This window comes from Amblyomma mixtum, chromosome 2, assembly GCF_055824585.1.
Source record: "Amblyomma mixtum isolate Tamu chromosome 2, ASM5582458v1, whole genome shotgun sequence".
NCBI classification, from domain to species: domain Eukaryota; kingdom Metazoa; phylum Arthropoda; class Arachnida; order Ixodida; family Ixodidae; genus Amblyomma; species Amblyomma mixtum.
Genome location: NC_143013.1, coordinates 142,607,492 through 142,628,544, shown reverse-complemented (window position 1 = coordinate 142,628,544; position 21,053 = coordinate 142,607,492).

Here is a 21,053-nt window from a genome sequence, read left to right as displayed (position 1 = left end):
CAAGAGGAATTCCTAGCTGAAATTCTGCCGATACTCTTCTGATTTGCTACTTAGGATGTTGAGAGAACAGCGCTTTTTATGGACCCGATTTTCCCGACGAGGCAGTTTATTTTAGCCGCTGCCGAAAGAACCAGACTGACCCGGCTGTTTCCAATGATCGGCATGACCACAGTCATTGTGTAATTTCTTGCGGTTTTTATTGACTACTGAGAACATCACAGTTCTAAGCAAGATCCAGGCAGCTAGAAGCAGTGTAAAGCAGACGCAGTGCACAATACTGCGCGCCGATTTCGAATCGTAAAATCAGCCCATATCTCCAATAAAGAAAAATAACCCAGATGTTAAAAGCGCTCATAGTGAGGGTGAGGTAGGGCTGATGAATTAAGGGTGAGGGCGAGTGAGGACCAGGAAATTTGACGATGTGAAGGTGAGGGCGAAAGAGGAGAGGTAGAAATGAGGGCAATTGCCTATCACTGTTGGGAAGCTGCAGCTTACTAAGGATCCTCTTTCGTCAGAAGATCTATGGAATCTGTTCTCAGCAAGCCACCATCTGTTGGAATTCAAGAAAATAGAGACTTACCTCAATAAATGGCTGAATACTGGAACACTAAACTTCAGCCCCTCTTCCAGACTCTTTTCTTTTGAGTGTACCGTTCTCTTTCATTCAAATAGGTGGCGGCGGAAACATCGACATACAGCAATCTGTGCCCCGTAGTGGAACACCTTGGTGGCTTGGATCAATTTTCTGTTCTTTGAAAACGCTACAGGTCCGGCGTGCTGAAAACAAACCCCACCCAGAATACGTGCATCTACATCTCGCCGCCGTATACGCGGCTGCTGACTGCTGAAGACAATACCATGCAGGCTAGGCGGCTACGGGAATGGTTGCTGCCTTTGCGCGAACGCGATACAGCGGCAGCTGCGTGAGCAAAGAGAGCGTTGTCCTGTAGCTTCATCAATGGCACTGTAGACATCTTTCACTGGCTGAAGTACAGTACAGCAGCGCTATAATTATATCACTACTAGCTGCCCTGCACGACAGAAAAGCAGATGAGGCATTTGAATGTGCTGGGTTGGGCACTATTTTTTCAACAGTCACTTTGGACGTATTTTCTTGCTGTTCATTCCAGCCAACTTGGTCCACAGCAAACGTCTTGTACTGGGATGATCCAACGTCTACGTTCTCGTCTTAACACTATCATTGCCTTGTCTCGGGAACTCCGTTCAGTGTAATTCAATAACCTCCTTTCGTATGCAAAACGTCTGTAACGAGTGCAATTCCCGGGACAACTGCACGTCTGGCGTTGCGTTCCTCTTGAAGGCTTTTGCACATTTTCCAATGCTGGTTGGATACCAGCGTCGATGAAATCGCTGTAGGATCGTTGGTCCACAGTTGTCGCAGGTACTGTTGTGTACAACACCGTAGTAACACATTACGGGCTTGCACGGTGCCCCTTAATTTTTATAGCTAGAAGGCGAAACGAATAGGTGTGCAGAATCACCTATGCACAGTCGTCCGTAAAAACCCGGCGAGTATGAGCAACTGCTGTTTCTTGAGAGGAATGAAGTGCTTCACATATGTGTGTGGAATGAATGCCGCTTTGCCTGGCCTTTTTGCTCGATGCCAACGAAGCCAATAAAAAAACCGCTGTTCTATCGGTGCAACACAATTTTTTCTACTCAGTGAGTACTGCCTATCATTCGTCGCCTACTGGGCTGTAAAATTTCTGCTGCCTTGCACTAGCCAGTAGCACTGCCTTGCTGGCTCAAACTAAACTCACACTCTATCATCCACAATTGCTCGACCATTTTTCCGCCAATGCTAAGTAACAAATCTGAGCTAGTTACGTACCAAACTGGTATCTTGACGCACTTGCGGAAAAAAATTATCGCAGGGAATCAGCTCTGAACATGCTCTCAAATCAACTCATGTGTAAAGAACACAGCAGTTTAGTACTGCCTGCGTAGCCGGAAAGAGGCTCCAGTGGAGAAGCCGCAGGGCACTGCTTCTCATAATCCCGTAGCGACTCGTCGTGCTTTGGAGGCTCTCCTGTAAATGGGCTGACATTAAATCTGCAAGCTGTTGCAGTGGCAGACTGAAACTTCAGGAAAGTTTTCACACTGTCATTAGCATTATGCGTTGCGCCAGCTGATGTCGACAAGGGAAAGTCTGATGTAGTCCTTTTGGATGATTTAGTATGCTCTAGGAGCGTGGGTTTATATAGGAAAAGTTCCTTTCTGATGCTCCTATCAAAGCAGTCTTTTATCACCACCTATTGCTCACAGTGCCCGTTTTCACGTACAGTGAATTTTAGGCTGAAGCCCCAGACTAGTGCTGAAATGACGAAATACAAAAACACTGCGGCGGGACAACACCAAAGAGCTCAAGAAACCAGCCGCACTGTGTTCGTTCGCCTACGAACCCTGTGAGCCTCAGCGCCCCGAGCTTTGCGCAGTCGAGCGGCGCCTGCTCCTCCTCGCTGACAGCCCTGCGCTCTGAGCGCCACTTCCGGCTCCCGCTTCCACGCGCCACCTTCTTTCCCATCTCTCCGATGTTTTCCGTCCCTTTCCTTTTTTTTTTACTTTGAGCAAACAACCCCCGTCGCTACAGAAAACTCGAAGAACAAGCGGGCGCCGACTGGCTGCAAACTTTCACTTCCGCCCAAGGTGCCGCGTGTTTCAGCCCTTCTCTCTCCACCTTCTGCTACTCGCTTCCTTGACCTTAATATTGCGCGCTGAGATTCGACGCCGCGGCGTGGAGGAGGTAGCGGTGGCGCTTCATGCGCTCAGCCAATTCCGTGCAGTATTCTGGACGCTTCAGGTTCGTCACGTCCAAACCCAGGCCACGCGCACTGAATTAATCAAATCCCGTGTGGACAGGCAAATTAGACGTCTTCTCAGTGACCATGAGTTTTCTTGTTACAAGGGCCACAAATAAACTTTGTGAAAGGACTTCCTGTCACAAGTTCGAAATCACTGAGTTTCACCCTCTTCAAATTCACTTCTAAGATTTCTTGAGTTCCTCTGCAGTCCTCTAATGCGCTGGAGCGACTGTGTCTTGTCCCCCGCAATGCGTGCTGCTGAACTGTTTTAAATAGCTACATGCTGTACAACTGGAGTGTTCCTAGAGCGCCATTCTCAAGTCGCCACCTCTGCCGTTGTCAGAGTCGCAGGTTGTGCTCCGCAGTGCGGCTTTATAGGCGCAGTTGCTGCGTTGCGGTGAGCGATGTGCGCTCTTTCTATTCTGAAAGCCCCACATGTCCGGAAGGAAGCGCATTTCTACTTTAGGGACAATTGTTAGCGGCCGGAAGCGAAAGTGCCGCAAGCGGCAATGTGTAGAGTGCTTCTGACATGTGGCCTTCCAGGCCACCTTTGGTTGTTTTTATTTTTGGACTCTTTTGACATGTCTTATACCCACTAGAGGGGGTTGGCCGGGGTTTGTTGAGGAATGTCATACGAAATGACTCAAGTGATTTTACGGTAAAGGGGGACTAAGGGTGTCAGAACTATTGTGAAATAAAGAAAAAATAAATGGAATAGCAAAGACATGCTGAGACGTTCTAAAGGATGAAATAATCCAAGTAACAATATTTTAAAGTGCTTTTGTCTTTTATTGGTCTTTTTCAAAGCTTGAAGGTACGCATAACATGTAAGTTTTTCATAGTTACAAATACGTTGTTCACTACTGGTTCAATAACTTTATTATTATAATAGGTCAGTTAAAAAATCAGGTTAATAATTGTTCCTACGAATTAGTGCTATTGTTTGGTAATTTTATATCTATTTAGCAGTGATGCAATTTCCACTTCTACCGGTAAAATTCTAAAAAATTGCAAAAAAAACTCTTTTCTTATCGAAATTGCGTGTGCTTTTGATGGCCTTTGATTTTATGAGGTCTGACGTTTCAGAGCAATTCAGGCAATGAGGGACGCCGTAGTGCAGGGCTCCGGATATTTGCCACCACTTGGGGTTCTTTAACATGCAGTGACATCGCAAGTACACGGGCCTTGTCCATGGCCCCTCCATTGCAATACGAACGCCATGTCCGGGATCGAAGCCATGTCTTTCCGGTCAGCAGCCGAACAACTCAACCCCAAAGCGACTGCGGCGGCCCATATTCCGCACAATTAGTTTCCTGTAATGCAAATCCTTCCAGCATTAGTGTTTGTACGATATTACTTTGGAATGAAGGGAAATGTGATATTCCTAATAATCGCCTTGTATATGACGATACCCAGGCTATTTTCGAGGAGTGCAGGTACGGAAAGAATTTGCGGTGAATGACTAACTACTGTGCGTTTGAATCCAAAGAGCTGTACGTTAGTACTCGGAAGGAAGTGAAATCATTACGGTAAATGTTGCCCCAGTGCGATATACAACATGTGAGATGAAAATGTACGAATATACGGCCCAAGGAGCCGCTGGTCCTCGGTCTCACAATGTGCGACCTGCACGCTGCCTTCTTGAATACTCTGGCTGTGCATGACTATTTTCTCTCTTGCACAAGAACGATACATCTCGCTTCTAGCAGCGCCGATGTTACCGCGAGACTTAATTGGTCTACTTGAAGATGCACTTATCTGCACCCATTTCCAGCTAGCCAATAAGAAGGTGGCAACCACGCACAGTAGTCGCACCTCCGGCAACAAACTGGTTCATAGGGGAAATATGTATATAACAGTCTAATGGTTATTTCCCTTGGAAGCTGTCATGAAAGACCAAGCATTTAATATCTCATTTTATGAAGTGAAATTTTTCCGAAAAATGATCTAACGGAGCTCAAATGAAATTCACGGGTCACTCCTCGCTTAATGTACTGATATGACTGTTATTATACTATTTTTGTAAGAATGTTTATTTGGGCTATGATAATTCTGTACTCATTCTACTTCAGTTCCGTTTAACCATCTGAAAGCCTTTTTGTGTAAATAATCCTGTTGTACTTTATTACCTCCCCTCCCCCCTTTGTAATGGCGTCAGTGTAAAATCAATAAGAAGTGTAAAAGCAATAAAAAATGTGAGAAATATACAAATAAACACTGGAGCGGACGCTTAAGTTCCACCTGAAGGGCATGGACCGATAACGTTAATAGGCTAGTGCTCATATATCCACAATTGTTCATTCTATACTTTGCATTAATAATCGCTGGGAATCGTCACACCATCGCTGAACCGCTGCGCCACTCCTGGCGCAAGCGATGTGCCACTGGCCCTCGATGAAATGTGCTGCCATCGGTAGGACTTCTGAGATCCAGCTTGGTCTTCCAGAACAACCTCTCGCGAGCAATCACTAATTGAACGGCCACCTGCCACGGTGAGCAGGTTCTGATCACATCAGAAGGTCACGTGAGCTTGGAGGTCCGACTGGAACCTAGGTCGCTTCTCTGGGGAATTTCGCGAATTTTACGCCTACGACCAAGGATGACGACTCCGGTTTTTCTAAGACACGAAGTCCTTAACGCTTTCGCATTAGTTCACAAGTGTTGATTGGTGCGAAGATTTCTGTTGCCATTGGATGTGCCACAGGGAACAATGGAATAATGGAATTGAGTGGGCGAGTTGGTTTTCCATCTTGACAGTGAAAGCGCTCAAAAAGACAAGGACGACAGAAAAGGAAAGACATACAAAGCGCTTACTTTCAACTGATTTTATTTCATGCGAAAAAAACAACTTTATACTCATAGTAATCACTTGCGCATGCTTACAAGAACATTACCAACGAGTGATAGCTGGCACGTTCTTTCAGAAAACCGGCATGCCCGATGTAAGATAGGACATCTCTTTATCCGACAACATCCGACAACATCTCTTTATCCGATCTTTGAATCTAATCCGTCTAGCTCAGTCTGTAGAAAAAGCCAAAGGTGTGAATCTTGAAATGTTTTTTTCCGCCAAGACACATAAAATTGACTGTCCTTTAAGAATTATTGTTTCGGAAGCGGGTACTTGGCAAAAGTCAGTCTCTGATTTTCTGCAAAAAAGTCTAAAGCAAATTGTTGTTGATGATCCCTTCTTGATAAAAAATTCAGAAAGTGTCATTTCCTTTCTTCAAAAAACTGAAAGAAAGAATCTGGTTGCTTTCTCAGTCGACATAAAAGATATGTATTATTCGCTCCCCCAAAATGGTTTGCTACAGTGTGTAGAAGGATGTATAGAGAAAGCTGGTGTCGTTGCCTTCCAGAATTCTGTGGGTGTGAGCGTTGGGGGTTTTCTGGAGCTGTTAAGCACCTATCTTAAATCTACATTTGTTAAGAGGGACGATGACCTGTTTTTACAAAAGCAAGGAATATGCATAGGATCCAGTGTTGCTCCTATTTTAAGTGACATCTTTTTATCTGAATGTGAACAAAGGCTTTTTGCCCGGTTTGAAGCACTAGGAGTGCTTAAGGTCTTTCGTTTTGTTGACGATTTTTTAATATTTTTAGACACCACTTGTATCCCCCTCGATGAGGCCGTGGGATGTATTTTAGATCATTTTTCAGATTGTTTATCTCCACTGGTCGTCACACATGAGCTGCCTGAAAACAATAGCATACGATTTCTTGACATCAGGTTAAAGTTTTTAGAAAATCACACTTGCTGGAGTTATCATCCTAGGGAAGGAAAAATGCCTTTGCCTTTCACTTCTGCGCATTCCAAGCTCATAAAACGAAACATAGCTCGTTTAGGGTTTCTAAACTGTATAAAAAAGTCATGCTCTCATGTGACTGAGGAGACCCTGTTTCTGCAATCAAAAAGATTGCAAGACGCGGGTTATCCGCTTCATTTGCTGGTATCAGTGGCCGAAGGACTCGTCAGGAAGAAAAAAAGGAAAACTACGACCCAGCAAGAGCAGGATAAGACAACTGAAAAAAGAAAATTGGCTGTTATTCCATATAAGCATAGGCTATCACATAACCTGAGAAAAATTGGCAACAGGGTAAATGTAAACGTTTTGTTTTCAGCCCCGAATAAGTTGAGCGCCCTATGCAAGAAAAGCACTTCTGGAAACCAGGGAAAGGCTGCTTGCACAATCAGGCACCAAAAGCCATTCGTCAGATGCGTTGAAGGCGTCGTATATAGGGTGCCCTTGACATGTGGCAAATGTTATATAGGACACACGGGAAGATGCATAAAGGAGAGGTTAGGAGAGCATAGTTACAACGTGGAAAACAAAAGAGGTGGGCACTTGAGTATCCATTGTCTGAAGTGCAAATGGAAAAGCAAGAAAAGCAAGGAAGGTTGCCGTCCCGATTTTCACAGGTGTAAGGTACTTTTTAAAAGTAGATGTCAAATAACGAGAGAGATTGTGGAGGCTCTTGAGATAGCACGAGCGGGCGATGATTGCGTAAGCGCTCCGTCAATTTTGTTGTCGGATAAAGAGATGTCCTATCTTACATCGGGCATGCCGGTTTTCTGAAAGAACGTGCCAGCTATCACTCGTTGGTAATGTTCTTGTAAGCATGCGCAAGTGATTACTATGAGTATAAAGTTGTTTTTTTCGCATGAAATAAAATCAGTTGAAAGTAAGCGCTTTGTATGTCTTTCCTTTTCTGTCGTCCTTGTCTTTTTGAGCGCTTTCACTGTCAAGACCACAGGGAACGTACCACACATAACTCGATTCAAGCCGAGGCCCGTGTGAAGCGATTGCATAGATGCTTGTGCCACAAGTCAATTATGTGATGCGATGAACCCGTGCAGTTGTATTATGATTCCGATGCTCTTTTTCATGCGGGAAAGCCAGCCAACATGTACACCCGGAACGGCTGCTGCGTGACAGTTTTTACCGGCCCACAGTTACGCTTCATAGCCAATAAAACGGGACTATACTTAGGAATATTTCCGTTCTGTCCTGTACGTCACTATTCCTCCCAGAGCAGTTGACCAAGTGTTCAATTCAAGCCTATGATTGCCGCAGAAGAAACGGGGGCGCATTGGCGGCGCAGACATATTTGGTTAGTGTAGCTATACTTGTTCGCGTCTGGTGCACTCGATGAGCATGTTGAAGGTTCGCCTGGAAGAGTAATGCAAAGGATAAACGGCGTCATTCGAGTTTTCAGCCCCGGCGCACAAGCCTGTATGGGCGGAGGGAAAAGGTGCCGCGTGACGACGATTCCTTTCCGAAGACCCTTTTGCTATCGCTTCGCATACAGCACCATACAACCGCGACGAACAAAAGGCTATGTTGAATTCGGCTTGAAAAGCAGTAAGTAAGACTGCTGGCATGCGATAATTGCGGCGAAACTTACCGAACACTATATCGAAGCAATGGATCCAACGAAGGAATAGCGCATCCTCTTCGACTCATTTATAAATCGAGTCCACTGCACGCGTGTAATCATTTCGAACGTACACTTTCGCTCGAACACATTGAACTGTTGGGATGAAAACTGGGGCCTGTTGTGAGCACTTTCACATTTGAAACAGGATTAAGTACCTTAAAAAAACAGCCGATATTTTGGCGAGGACCTCTTTGGCCATTGCGACTCTTCGCTGCTGTACATGTAGGAAATTGGAGCAGCTGCTGTGCTATGACAAACGAAGTCAGTAATGAAAGAGGTCAATTTAAACATGGAGCCACGGCCTGTCTAATGGACTGCATGAGACGGAGTACACTCTGTGGATTCTAAGCATGCAATTGGCAAGTGCTTCAGGCCAGGATGAAAGCATCAATGTCACTGCTGAGTACAGGACAGAATAAGAATCTCCATGCTATCATCTCCCACTTATCCAACTCTCAGAATTCTTCATGAATTTTTTGAAGGGCACCCACTATCCCAGCTTTAGGCATGAACACTATGCCGGCACACGGCCCTACTTGAACACTGTCGAAGCATTCGACAGAAGGCTCGAAAAACGGCTACCCGCGCTCCCAGCCTACGGCTCCGCAACCCGACAGGACGATCAGCGAAAAGCAACAAAACAGAATCATGGAACAAGAGATTACATGCCTACTAATTCCGATGCAATTTGCAGCCATCAATGCTCTTGTCCGCGCCAACCCCTAGTCATGAGCGCTCAAAGAGGTAGAGGCTGTCCTTGCAATGGAGCCTTAGTGACGGCCTCCTACGCTCAGGAGGGGCGCAATACCAGACATAAATAATCATGGCTTGAACCGCGACAGCTTCGCCACAGCTGACCATCCAGGACATCTTTCGCACATGCACAAATTTCCAGAGGAACGCTCGCGGTTTACGCTCGATGCTCTCCAACTTCTGGCAGCTAGTGCCAGCGTAACACTTCCCTTTCGTAGTCACCTTTGAATCGCGCGTCGAAGAAAGTTTTCGAGTGCATCGATACCAATTTCATCAGTCACAACGGACAGATGACGCCAGCAGATTGCTAATAGGCTTTCGAAAGGATATCCCGGCATCCTGGCTTGATGTTCGGCCTCACAGTGAGAACGAATACTTGTGCGCTGTAACAGTAATTGGCCGACAGCAAAACACATTCATTGGATCATACCTTGAACCAGGCAGGCATTTCGATTACGAAAACCTGATAACAAGGATGCCCTCTCCCGATATTGTTTGTGGAGGCTTTAATGCTCACAATTAAACTTGGGGCAGCTATCATACACGTACCCGAGGTGCCAAGCTTGCAGAACTCCTCAACACAGTCAATTAAGCCTCTAAATGATGTCAACGTAACCTGCCTTCCAGGCCCGGTGACTGCCAGCAGCATCGACGTGACCTTTGTAACAAGTGTAACAAGTTCAGTTGCCCACAACTTTGCCCGGTGCACCGATTTGAAAACACGTAGAAGTAACCATTACTCCATCTTGATATCAGCTGTCGGTGCGCAGACGGCGCCAAAGAAACTCCTTATAAAATCTACAGACCGGTATGCATAGAAGGACGCTGCAATCAGAACTATTGCCGCAACCCGGAATGAGGAATCACCATCGACAATTGCTCATTGGCGGAGGGAGAGTACACGAATTACAGCTAAAAATAATAGGCAACCTACAAATGATGAAGCATTTCAAAGGCTGTGCGCTATTCGCAGGCGAGCTGAAAGGAAAGCTATGCGCACAAAAAAAAAACATTTAAGACCTCCGTGCCTGCCGACGGGCACAACGTCACAATCGGCGCTATCTAGATAAGCTCAGCCCGCAAAGATGGTGTGACTTGTATTCTACGCTGGTTCTACGCCAACCAGTAACCAAAATTCGGTTCAGCTACTCAAGAAACCTCTTCCTGTGGTCTTTATTTCCTGCATTAAGCCGTGTCCTTTCTTATCGGCTGCAGCGGAAGACATCCTCTACGACAGCTGAGCTTCACGGCATTAAGGAAGCTGTTTACTATAGCCTATGCCGAAAATCCAGCGGCCGATTGGTTATCTTTACAAACTCAAAAGCATCGCTGGAGATCCTGCCCAACCTGCTGAAGAACAGCAGTCACCAGTCCATTTCCCTTGACATCCGGTATCTACGTCATTTGGGTATTTTCGTAGGCCACTGCATAACATTTCAGTGGATACCAGCACACTATCATTCTGGCCAATGAAAAAGCAGGTGAAGCGGCCCGTAAACGCCACCAACATCGGAGATACATTTAGAACCTCTTCACGAAATCTGATGCGTCCCGAAACATTAAAGGTTTGCTTCCAAAGAGAAGTGTCGGCTCTAGAGTTTGCGACACATCACTACCAATTTCTGCACTCAGTCGCTCCACATCTCAGGTAAAGATTCCCAAAGAGAATTGTTCGCCATCTGGGAGGACTTTTTCACCGACTTCGCCTGAACGCTGCATTTACAAACGGCTTACGGTACCGTTTTGGTCAGATGAACAGTCCGCTTTGGGACAATTGCGGATCGATCGAAACTGTGGAACATATCCTGCTTGAGTGCCCAGCGTAGTCTCACTGGCGTGCGTACTATGAAAAATGCATAGAGAAGCTCTCCCCAGTGCCTCTAAACAATGCGCAGTGTTTTATATCCCTTAGCCTGCCCTATGCAACCCAACCGTGCAATGAACTTTTAGAGCGCAGCTCTTTGGCGTCCGTTTAAAGCATTTTAAAGCACATTGGACATCTTGAGACGCCCTAATTTCACCTTGCTCGGTATCCTCATATTCTTCACGCAGCGAACTTTGCAAGTACCTATGTCGGACTATGCACTTCATTATATCATACTTAACAGCATTACTCACCGACGCATCTTAGTACGCATTTAATGGCTGCAATTTATCTTCTTTCCTTTTTAATTGTTTATTTTCACTTTTCAGCACCGCTCTGCTTCCGATTATAACTCCAAACCCCTTACTACGCGCAGAGTAGCACGCCAGCAATTTTTAAACGCCTGGCAAATTATGTTTTTTTATAAAACGGCTCCTCTCCCCTTATACAGTGTTCCCTATGCCGCACACAGCTCTCTGGCAATGGTGTCGAGTCTATCCTCGATGGCGCAATTCTATAGACTCGTTTTCAGAACTAGCTGAAGTAGAAATTCTTTCTAGTTGCCTTTATGGATGCAATCGTATTGGCGTGGTTATGTGTTGAAGACGACCTGTACTTCATTGGCGTGGACGCCTGCTGGGAATGTAGCGGCGTGCGGCAATGAATGTCCACCAGAAGGAAGTCCGGGCCAGGCACAAGCTCCATAGGGTAGTCATATTTCAAAAGGTGGATAAAAAAGGCTGCGAGTTTAGCAGCATATCTTCAATTCCGTTTTCGGAAAAGGCGACTGGAGTGTATGGTCACTTTGGAAGAGTGTATTTCGACTAAAGCAAAATTATGAAACTTCTCGCACGTGATCATAATTCCAAGCATCTCATTTTTGGACAAGGGAATAAAAAACCTTGGCAGTCTGTTACCTTCTTTGTCGGATGCGTTCCTGGGCACGATTATATAATGCATCAAACAACGTTTCATGCATCAACACATACATTCTCTGATTCATGCTCATGCGTTGCAGTCAATTAAAATGACGCATTTCCTTTGACAAGGCTCCGAAACAAGATTGTCTTAGGACTCTGTGATAGGACATACTTGCTAAAGTAGTCATCAGCTGCCATTTTAATTCGGCTTCTTTTTAGACACTTGATTTATGGGGTTCGAAGCGCTGACGTCACGCCAGAATAAAAAAGTAAAGCCCCCCCCCCCCCCCCCAGCCACTGCAGCTATCTAGAAACGTAAGATGGAAAGCCCGCTCAGTGCCGGAGCAATCTGGCCAAGAAAAGACCTGGCGCTTTATTTACAGCCGTTTTATAGCCGCGTAAATCAGAAGATAAATGAAATAGCAAGAACAGAATGACATGGAACGCTGTCCATCGTCAAGGCCATAGACTCCAATCTGATTCAGTGGTGACAGCTCTCGCCTCGTAAGCTGCATTGATGGTCGGGTATTGCACACGGCTCAGCTATATGCCAAGGCATGGATCGCAACCCATTTTTGTTCCGAGGACTGAGTATGGAAGAAAATACCTTTAGGAGCGGGTACCTTCAATATGGAAAAAATAAGTTTGCGCAAAATAACAAATTTTGGTTTTGTTCGAGCACTAAAGTTGAAAATTTGAAATGAGTAATATTCTTGCTGAAGCTACTATTCAGAAGAAAAACATAAGTTTGCTCGTCACTCATAACTGCAGATCAATTATTGGCTGAATGCTCACAAATTTTACATTTCATATCGAAGCGACCTGCAAATATTGCGGAAAATCGAACTCCTGGAAGCATTCCTAACTGTGCGTAATATACAGTTACCGTTAAGATATTTGGATACTTCTCTTTTCTTTGGCTGGTATGGCGGCTCCAACAGGTACTTGAGTGAGAGGAAGAGGTCGCTGCAGAGAATCAGTTTATGGATGTGTGGGATACTGCATTCAGAATGCTTTGTTCTTAATAGTTTACACCCCTTAAAGTTTAGTTTACACCCCTTAACCCTTAACGTAGAGAAAACTAAGCATGTGAATATTTCGGGCAACTGCCACAAATGTATAGTTAACTTTTCAGGACCAACATATAAGTAGAGTAGATGTACATAAGTTCTGTTTGGTTTATGGGGTTTAACGCCGCAAAGCGACTAAGGCGATGAGGGACGTTCATGGGATTGTATCTTCATGAGCATCTGAACTGGATGCATCATCGTTCAAGACTGCGTAGAAATGTTTAAAAAATCCTTGTTCTCCACAGTTAGTGAAGATTTATTTTGCCAGCTTGATTGAAGCAAAAAGTTTACTATGCGATGATTTTCTCTCGCTTATATGACTGCGTCCTAGAGCGGGGCAGCACAGGTAAGGGTAATCTTGAAAAACTGTATATTCTGCAAAAGAAATGCATTGGACTCATAGGAAATGAATGGGGATATGAACATGCACTCTCACTGTTCCTAATATATACCTTGCCTATTACAAGTGTACTTCTGCAGAGTTTAGCGAATTACATGTATTTCGAAATATATTCACGCTGCACGAGCTTTGTCACAAGCTACAGATGGCCTAGCAGTAGATATGCGTTAAGAGAGGAAAATATGTGAATCAAAGTGTCAGAAAAACGTACGGGCACCAGCCAACAGATTACCAGCTACCATTACTACTAAACATGTTTACAGAAATAGTTTCCGTCGCAATAGAGTGTAAAGCAGTCTACTATTTTAAAAGGAGAGTGAAATAAGCTCTACTGCAAAAAGCCGCATATCAACTTCAAATCTGCCGGGGCAAATATGTCTTGACAGCGTAATTCATGGTATTGAAAGCTGGAAGGGAACCTATAGTAAAGGAACAAAGAAAAGAAACTATAAGTAGCTGTCTGACATCGGAAATCATTATGATCCGCTTTAATTTGCAGTCTTTGTTGCTGAGCCATACCTTGGTAAATTGTACTTTTGTTTGTTGGCTGTTTCTTGTAGACAATTTTGCTCGTATTGCTTCTGTGCTTGTTTCGTCCTTTTTTCCCGAGATTATGCCCTCTGTGGCTGCTCGTAGTTTTGATGTCAGATAATTTTCACTTATCACATTTCAAGATCTCTAATTGCGGTGTTCTTTACCGCGCTGCTTGTGCGAAGGCCACGTGACCGTGTCAGGCGCACTATTGACGCCTTTTGCCTTGGGAACCTCAGTTCATACAATCCCAAAAATTGGAACTTTTTGTAAATGTACTCCGATTTCTGCTGGAATAAAATCTCCAAACCTTCATATCATGCCACGATATTTTTATGCATACATCAATTAAACCCACCTGCGTGGCACCGCATGTCTTTTCTTCTTGAAGTAATGCCCTCAGGACATTTCGGAAAGGCAATTTTGCCGATGTTTCGAGCTTATTTTGTCTAATTCATAGTGACGTTTCCGCTCTTATGCTTTGTCTGAAGGAAGAAAATTTATAATTATATTGCGTGGCAATGCTATATTGAACACTAGCTGTTGAACATCAGTTTATCTTCAGATTTCCTACCACTACCAGCGCAAGGGCTGTCCACAAGTTAAGCTTTCAAGGATACGTGATAATCTCCCAACAAAAGTTGCGCATTTCAAAAATCATACAATTTGCTAGAAGTTGTCATTTAAAAACTGCTATCATACGAGCAAGCTAGTAAAAAGTACACGAACACAAGCACAAAGAGAGTAAGAAAAAACTCCTAGAGATATATCAGCTTCGTGTCTTCTGTCATCGGTCCTCTACCGAAAATTAGTAAATTAGAAGCCTAGTAGGAAGCCCACATAAAGGTATGAACCTTCCTGTTCCTTAGGAAAATGCGGCAGGCTGTAAATTTTATAATAATTTGGAGTTTCACCGAAGGGCAACACTTTCCTTGGGCGTTTTGTTAATTTATCTTTGTAAAACGAGAAAGTGTTTTGGCAACATCGGGCTGTAAGCTGGAAAGAAAACACATGACGAAAGCTGTGAGATGTGCTCTTGCTCTCGTGTAATTTTAGCTCTGATGTACTTTTGAAAGTGATGTTTTCTAAACAAAACCTTGTTTGCGCTCGAGCGAAGACGCCTATCACGATTGGGACTCACCAGTGCCTCTGTGTCCGAATGTGTCTTTGAATTGGTGCCGAGATTTCGTAGGAATCCAGGCAAGCATTCACGGCGAGGTGACTTCCTAACTGAAGTTGCGGTGCCCTATACGTGAAGTGGCATTCTTGAGACTACTCCGCTCTTTCAATCGTGCGCAGAGACGTTCAGTTTGACGCCCGAGTGCCTGACACTGAGGGAACGACGAAACCTGGTGGCTTCGAAGGACTCCAACATGAGATAAGCAGGTGCGAGCAGGGATATTATGTCTGCTGGAGAGAATAAGAACCTTATCCAGATCGTGGAGAAGAAAACCGAAGCGTTCCACGTAATACGCGATTTGGATAAGTCTATGGCCGACTTCAACGTCGACTCCTCCCTGTAGGAGCTGCGAGTTAGCTTAACAGCGTTTCCGCCATGACATGGCTGGGCGGACAGCTTCAAGCTAGAAACCATTCGGTCACGTGAAGGGACCAGCTGGATCCTACGTTGACGCCGGCGTCGAAAGCCTTGTTGGTTAGCAAAACTCTAAAGAAGCATTGCAAAAGTTGTTCGTGTGCCACGCGAGCACCGCTGAATCGTGGAAGTTAAATAACCCACTATGATGAAAGGCGAGTCCGTAACGTCACATTTAATCGAGAGGAGTCTGCACTCTAAGGAGCTGGGACTGAGCTTGAAAGAAACGAAAGAAAAAATTCTTGTTTTTCTGCGAGAGCAACGTCCATGCATTTCCATGACGGCCAAAGGGCATAATAAAAAACGGTGCCCTACTGGCAGATTTCAGATGACCGGGATACGTGCGCGAGTCAGAAAACTGGGGGTCACGCGCGAGAAGTCCTCCATCAGGGAACGTGGAGCTTCTGTGCATCAATTTAACACTTCAACTTCAAGGCTTAGGGCTAATTGCACTTTCAACTGAAAAAGAGGCAACACTCCTTTCACCTCCTTTTCTCATCCAGGCCAGCATATCTAGCCAGCAGAATAACGTGGGGCTGTGAATAAACGAAATTTATACAGGATTGCCATTGAAGAAAGTTGCTGGTTTCACATGCAGTGAGCAATCAGATGAAAGATACTACAGTTGTGGCAAGTTTCGGCAGAAGCCCAGAAATTTTCTGGTGTCAATTTTTGCTGGAAACTTCACGATACAAGATTTCCCAACAAGCCGCACAACTAAGCGAAGTTCAGAAAGACTGCTATTGTAAATGACACTAAATCGCTGTCAGAAATAATTTAACGCAGAAAGCGTCATCGAGCAGCGGTGGTGTATAAGTTGCAAATCGTATGCGAGGGTGAAAAGCCGTGTGGGTTGATGGGTTTATCATTCCTTTCTTGCTTTTCCAGGCCTTACAGAAATATATGATGTGACTTGCAAGACCTTCATGGCGAGTGGCGTCGACAACAGTGTCTGGCCTGTAAGTTGTTGGCGGGTAGGACATGTGCAGAACTGGCATGCGCGGCTTACAGCGCACTGCTGACAAATTTTGAGTAAGGTACCGAGGTTGCGTCTCGTTCTGCGGCATTCACTTAGCACATATGAGGTGAACCAAGGTGGTCGCTCGGGTTGAGAAGACTGTTGGGTCACCTAAAAGAAGGAGGTTTTTGGGAGAAGCAGAAATCATCTGAAGTAACAAGAGATTTTTTTGTTCTAAATGGGTGCGACAAGTGGATCTTTCTTCACACCGAGCGCGGAAAAACGCAAATTTCAGTGATGAATAGTGACGTCGATGACCACTCTGATGAGTGGACGAGTGGTTCCTATGCTGGTTGAGTTTTGAGCGATTAATTGTTTCAAAAATTATGATGATACCCTAACATAGCCATCTATCCAGGCATTCTAAATTTTTCGAAGGACATCAGTGACGACCATGTAGATGCCTTGATAACAATTTTAAATGATTACGGATACTGGGGGGGGGGGCACATACCATCATGGAAAACCTGGAGGCGTTCTAGTAACTGGCAGACGGTAGAAGACTAATGCCAGACACAGAAAGCAATTCAAAAGATTACAATAGAATGGAAGGCATCTGGCGTAGCAATGCTAGCATCATCGTCGTATGTCAGTAGGTTCCTACTTGGGAAGAAGAAAGGAGAAGAATATTGTCTCGTCGTGGACTATCGATGACTCCACAGTCAAAAAGGGGCTGAGCACAATGATTGTCAAGAATTGAGGATCAGTGTCAGAGTCTGTGGGCAGCGAAGCTGTGGGTTAGGCAGTGTGTATAGCCACCATCAGATTGCAGTTAGTTCGGGATCGAAGGCTAAAGCAATATTCGTCAAACCCGCTGAGACAGAACAGTTTGGGTGCATAATGTTTGGGCGCAGAAATAATCGCGCTACGTTTCAACGACGGATGAATAATGTCCTAGGAGCGCTGTAACAAAGTAGCATGTGGATTCAATTCAATTCAATTCGTTTATTTCACTATATACATGGTAGGAACTCTTAGGCAAAAAGCTGCTCGAGGCAGCTTGACTCCAAGAGTCCACAACAAGGCAGGCCAGCGTGGCGATACAAACACCAAGGGAGAAAAAACAAATATCAAATCGAAGCTGACATGTTCATACATGAGGACACGCAACACAAATCAAGTAGGTAGACAAGCAGTTAGTCTTGCAATAGTGCAGTCAGTCATCAATGAAAGTATTACATTAGATGTTCAGTGTACATTCTAGATGCAGGAGAGATAACATTTGAAAGTTCAATATTATACCAATTTCAATACGAAGTCAGACATTTTTTAGTGTGGCACATAAAAAAAAACATACTGCATGTATAAGTGGAAATAATAAAAAAAAACAGTTTACAGATATTAATTTCAAATGGAACACCTACATTAGACATAACAAAACCAACATTTTTAAGGTGAGAAACATTCAAGGCAGTGTTTAAAACTTCGTCATGGGGTAAGAAATCGCTGCCTCAGCTGGTTTATCGTAGGCTTAGTAGGAAATATGCAGGTGTTTAGAACCGAAGGGAGATTATGGTTTAGTGACTGATGTTTATAATTAGTTCGAAAGCGCGGAATCTACCAGTAATCAATGCTTCTTGTAGAAAGAATATGTTCGTGGCGCTGTAGTGATGCGGTTGCAATTACAAAGTCATGAAATGGGCCGTTTGAAGAATGAAACGTGCGCAGAATTCTGAAGTCGTACAGAGACGTCACGGGGATTATTTTATAGGTTGCGAACAAGTGACCAGTGTGCGAGAGGAATGGGTGATTTCCGATGTATCGTATATATCGTTTTTTGTAGTGTAAGAATTTTATGTTTATTGGCACCTGTAGTGGTACCCCAGACAAAATTGCAATGGTGGATGTGAGATGGAAATAATGCGTGATAGAGCTGGATCTTTATCTGCGTAGGCAGGAATGTTCGACAGCGTGAGATCGCCCCGGCTGCTGTGGAAATTTTTTTGCTTATGTTCTCAACATGCAAGTGCCAGTTCAAGTTACTACTAAACGTGACTCCAAGTATTTTGTGGGATTCTACAATTTCAATACTTTGGGCTTCATAATTTATTGGGTGATTAACCTGAAACCTTTTATTTTTCTCTCTGAAAACAATAATTTTGCTTTTTGATGGACTCAGTTTCAGTCCATTGGATTGTGTCCATAAGAATAATTTTAAAAGAAAGTCTTCGCACTGCTTTACCAACATACCTACATCTGGCTCCGGCATAAGTATTGAACAGTCATCGGCGTATATGATAAACTTCACTGATCTGTCAATGAGGACAATGTCGTTAATAAAAACATTAAACCGCAGAGGCCCTAAGAGGTTTCCTTGTGAGATGCCTTTATTAATGGGTAGAGAACTTGATCGGTGATTTCTCAGACATATCATCTGTGTTCTGCAACTTAAGTACGACTTAATCAATTCTAGAGAAATGCCACGAACTCCATACCAGGACAGTTTATCTATGATGATTTTATGACTCAAACAATCGAAAGCCTTCGTGAAATCAACAAAAAGACAAAGTAAAGTAGTTCTCATCGATTTTATGTTGTACAGCCTTTGTCAAAAGTTTAGAGCCCAGGGTGTTTGCTTCAAAGCACTATTGTGGCCCTTCTGTAGCACTCATGGAAGTCCTACGCATCGGAGGGAGCAGGGCGAAAAATCTTCTTACCTTCAAAAGATTTGGGACGCTGAACGCGCATTACGAGCAAAGCAGTGTGGCCCAGAAGCAAACCCCCTGGGCTCTAAACTTCTGACAAAGGCTGTACATACTCTTTCAGTGTTACGAGAGCAGTTTCGGTAGATCTCTCGGCTCTGAAGCCATGCAAGTCTCCATTGAAGATATTTTTTACCGAAAAAATTTCATAAGACGAGAAAATATGATTTTTTGCAGTCCTTTGGAGAAGATTGGAATAATGGTTATTGGTCTATGATTTGCAACCGTGTTTTTATCACCACCTCTGTAGATGACGGAAACTCTGGAACGCTTCATTTCACTTGGAAATACGTCAGTTTCAAAGATCAGGTTGTATACGTTCACTAGCACGGGAAGAAGAAAATCTAACGCATGTTTTATCAGCTGAATCTGTAAGTTATCGCAGTCCAATGCAGCCCTATTCTTTAGGTTATTGAAAGTTCTGTGCACTTCTGTTTCGTCTGTTGGTTCCATAAAAAGACTGTTTGTGGGCCTAAACTCTACATCTTGTCCTGGTTCTTGGTCTGGCGGCACCGTCTGTATCGCTGCAGCAATGGTGACGAAATACCTGTTGAAATTTTCAGCAAGAGACTTGCCGGTGAATTCTTGGCCGTCCACAGTGATCTTATCAGGATGAAAGTCTCAGCGGTTGCGGCCCGAGACTTCGTTTAATATTTTCCAGGCTACGTCTGGCTGTTTGCCTGAAGCATTAGCAAATAACTGGTGATAATATGCAAGCTTAGCCTGTTTTAGTGCGGCGTTAAGTTTATTCCGGCTCTTCTTAAATTCTTCAAGTGATGCTGGTGTGCACGTACGCAGAAATGAATGGTATAGATGGTTTTTATGCCTTATCATTTTAGCATGCCACTGCGTTATCCACGGCTTTCTGATTTTCTTCGATTGCTTAGCTGTTTTGAAGGGAAAGTGGTTTGTGAGACACATGCAAAAGTTTTGATAAACGCGCTATACGCTTCATCCGCGCTTGTCTTTTCAAATACAGAAGACCAGTTTACTGCACTTAGTTCATTTATGAATGATTCTAAGGCATCTGTTGTTACGCACTGAAAGGAAAACGGATCGCGGGATATGCTCTTTGTCTTCTCTGGGTCTCTTGAATAAAACATAAATACAGGGCAACGATCACTGACATCGGACGTGATTGTACCAGCATGGTGAACAGTCATTTCAATGTTTGTATTAATTAGATATAATGCTGATGAACTAGATAACGTGACACGAGTGGGTGTAGAAACTATGTTTCTGAACCCAGTTTAGGACAATATATATGTAAAGTGCAAAGTTGTATTCCTCTGCTCTAAAACATCTATGTTAAAGTCTCCAGAACATATGAGCCGGAATCTATTTTTAGAGACGTATTCCAAAAAATGTTCAAAAAAATTGAGGAAGCATAGCATATTAGCGCCGGGTGGGCATTTTCATTCTTGGATGGCAGCGCCAGCATTTCATAATCCGCAGTAACCTTGCTATATTCTGGCACAATGTCGTATTTTTTAGAAGCATCTGTATATATAGCGGGGCCGCCACCTTTTCGGCCTGGGCGGTTAAGGAAAAAGCCTTTGTAGCTATCAAGCGTAAGAGGGTTACAGCCTTCATAGTACAAGGGTTCAGTGAACATTATTGTGTCTATTGGAAAGGAAATTGAAATTGAAATTGAAATTTATTCCGCAACAGAAATGGAATGTTGCAAGGAGGGCAGGTAAAAAGCTGAAAAAACAGCTTGAGGAGTCCTGACCTCCCAGCATACACAGTAGCGCAGCAGCGTGCGGCGAAGGCGTACACGTCAAACATCAAAGCGAGGAAAGAAAAAAAAAAGAATAAACAGGTTATACAAACAAGGTACGCAATTTCTGTGAGGAAATCGCGGAAATGTCATTATTTGTTTCAGTAAAAAGATAATTTAAAACCGTCGGCAATGAGTATTTCAACATTTGTTTCCCGTA